General features: G+C 74.4%; 2 non-coding genes across 2 annotated transcripts in view; both read right to left on the minus strand.

The window, feature by feature from the left end:
* The window catches only part of LOC129184040 (5.8S ribosomal RNA), a 154-nt gene extending 121 nt beyond the window's left edge, over positions 1 to 33 (minus strand). Inside the window, exon 1 of the ribosomal RNA XR_008571442.1 lies at positions 1 to 33. This exon is cut by the window's left edge and continues 121 nt beyond it. This is a non-coding gene — a ribosomal RNA (5.8S ribosomal RNA).
* Positions 34 to 2,318: 2,285 nt separating this feature from the next.
* LOC129184036 (5.8S ribosomal RNA) lies at positions 2,319 to 2,472 on the minus strand. Its single transcript, XR_008571438.1, has one exon. It is a non-coding gene; the product is annotated as a 5.8S ribosomal RNA (ribosomal RNA).
* Positions 2,473 to 2,500: the final 28 nt, after the last annotated feature.

The following is a 2,500-nucleotide window of genomic DNA, read 5'->3' on the forward strand; positions in this document are numbered from 1 at the left end:
ACGCACGAGCCGAGTGATCCACCGCTAAGAGTTGTCAGAGGGGTTTTTGGTGGGCTTGCCACACAAGTGAGTTGGGGGACGGCGCGCCCTCCCTCCCGGGCAGCAGAGGGCGGCCGGCTTCGCCTCAAAAGCCAAGATCATGACAAGGGGGGGGGGGTGGGGGTGAAGATGCCGGTTCGGGGGGGTCGGGTGGGACGAGGGCGCTCGAGCAGAGTACCCCCGCGGTCCTCCCTTCCCCCCGCCCCGCCGCCAGGCGGCGGGTTGGCTCGCCGAGGCCGCGGCGCCCGTCGGAACGCAGCCCGCCCGCGCCGGACCGGCGGTGGCCGCGGGGGACCACCTCCGCCGTACGCGGGCGGGACGGAGCCCGCCGTGCGAACGCGCGCCTCCGCAGAGGCTCGTCCGGGGCCGCGGCGCCCGTCGGAGCAGAGCCCGCCCGCGCCGGACCGGCGGTGGCCGCGGGGGACCACCTCCGCCGTACGCGGGCGGGACGGAGCCCGCCGTGCGAACGCGCGCCCGCGGAGGCCGCGGCGCCCGTCGGAGCAGAGCCCGCCCGCGCCGGACCGGCGGTGGCCGCGGGGGACCACCTCCGCCGTACGCGGGCGGGACGGAGCCCGCCGTGCGAACGCGCACCTCCGCGGAGGCCGCGGCGCCCGTCGGAGCAGAGCCCGCCCGCGCCGGACCGGCGGTGGCCGCGGGGGACCACCTCCGCCGTACGCGGGCGGGACGGAGCCCGCCGTGCGAACGCGCACCTCCTCGGACGAGGAGGGGCCGCGGGCGCCTCCGGCCGGAGCCGGAGACTTTGAACTCGCGCAGAGTACCCGCGGGCCCCCCGGTCTTCTGTTCCGGGGTGTTCCGTGAAGGCCCGCGGCGCCCGTCGGGCCGGAGCCCGCCGTGCGGCCGCGCGCACCTCCTTCTTTCCAGCTGGAATTCTGTGTCCGGGGACGACAAGGTCACGGGCGCTCCGGCCGGGGCCGGAGACATTAAACTCCCCTCCTCCCTCCGGAGGAGGGAGGCGAGTTGAGTACCCGCGGCCCCCCCGCCGGGTGGCGGGGTAAAGGTTATGGTTCCGTAAGGCGCGACGCCCGCCGGGACGCCCGCCCGCGCCGGACCGGCGGTGGCCGCGGGGGACCACCTCCGCCGTACGCGGGCGGGACGGAGCCCGCCGTGCGACCGCGCACCTCGGGCGGGCCTCCCGGGGGAGGGCCCGCCACGGGCCCGCCACGGGCAGAGCCTCCATCAGAAGGACTCGGGCCCCCGCGCGGCACCGGGCAAAGCGGTCTTCTGTACGCCACAACTCCCGCGCCCGACCGCCGGGCGGGGATTCGGCGCTGGGCTCTTCCCTCTTCGCTCGCCGCTACTGAGGGAATCCTGGTTAGTTTCTTTTCCTCCGCTTAGTAATATGCTTAAATTCAGCGGGTCGTCTCGTCTGATCTGAGGTCGTGGTCGAAGGTGGGTGTGGGGGGGTGGCTCCGGAGAGGCTCACCCTGCGGGAAGAGGAGGGCTGCGGCGGGGTGGACGAGACCTCGCGGGTGGCGCCGCCAGCGGCGGACGGAGGGCGCGCGGACGGACGGCGGGACACGCCTCCGCAGCACCGCGCCCTGCCCGGAACTCCCCCCGCCCTGAGCGGGAGGCCCGCGACACCCGGGCATCGCCGGCGAGTTACCGAGGGGTGGAACCGGGGGTAAGGCGGACGCCGAAACCGACCCCGACCACGCCTGGGGCCCCTGCGCGGCCGTTCCCTCACCACCAGGCCTGACTCTCACGAGTCCGCGCTCCTCCGCGACGCCTCCGGTCGACCTGCCGCACGCGCGGCGCGGGCTGCTCAGAGACACGGCGGTCCACCGGCAGCCGCGCCCGCTGACGCGCGGGGCCCGGCGAGGCGCCCTGCAACCCCGGGGAAGGGGAGAGGGTACGGAGAGGAGCGGGAGCTCGATAGACGGCGAGGAGGCGGGAACGCAGCGAGGGAGGCGGGAGGGGACGGCACCGCGCCGCCAAACCCCGGAAACCTCGGAGGTACGCCCAGCGAAACCGGATGAAGGGGCACCGGGGGGAACCGTAACAGGGTCGCGGGCGGGACGGAGGCGGCCGGAGCCGCACGCCGCGCGCCGCGCCGCCGCTTCGGGCGCCGGGGGCCTCGAAACCCGTGGCTTTTCTTCCTCTTTCCAGCCAGCTTGCTCTACGGTCTGCACTTAAGGGGACGAAGGCCCGCGGAGGGCCTGCGACACCCCAGCCGCGGGAGCGTAGGCCGAGCGGCCGCCCCCCGCCCGGAGGGCGGGGGGTTGGGCCGGCCTCGTCCGTACTCCCGATTGATTGCCAAGCGACGCTCAGACAGGCGTGGCCCCGGGAGGGACCCGGGGCCGCAAGGTGCGTTCGAAGTGTCGATGATCAATGTGTCCTGCAATTCACATTAGTTCTCGCAGCTAGCTGCGTTCTTCATCGACGCACGAGCCGAGTGATCCACCGCTAAGAGTTGTCAGAGGGGTTTTTGGTGGGCTTGCCA

The sequence above is a fragment of the Dunckerocampus dactyliophorus genome, chromosome 6 (genome assembly GCF_027744805.1).
Source record: "Dunckerocampus dactyliophorus isolate RoL2022-P2 chromosome 6, RoL_Ddac_1.1, whole genome shotgun sequence".
Classification (NCBI taxonomy): domain Eukaryota; kingdom Metazoa; phylum Chordata; class Actinopteri; order Syngnathiformes; family Syngnathidae; genus Dunckerocampus; species Dunckerocampus dactyliophorus.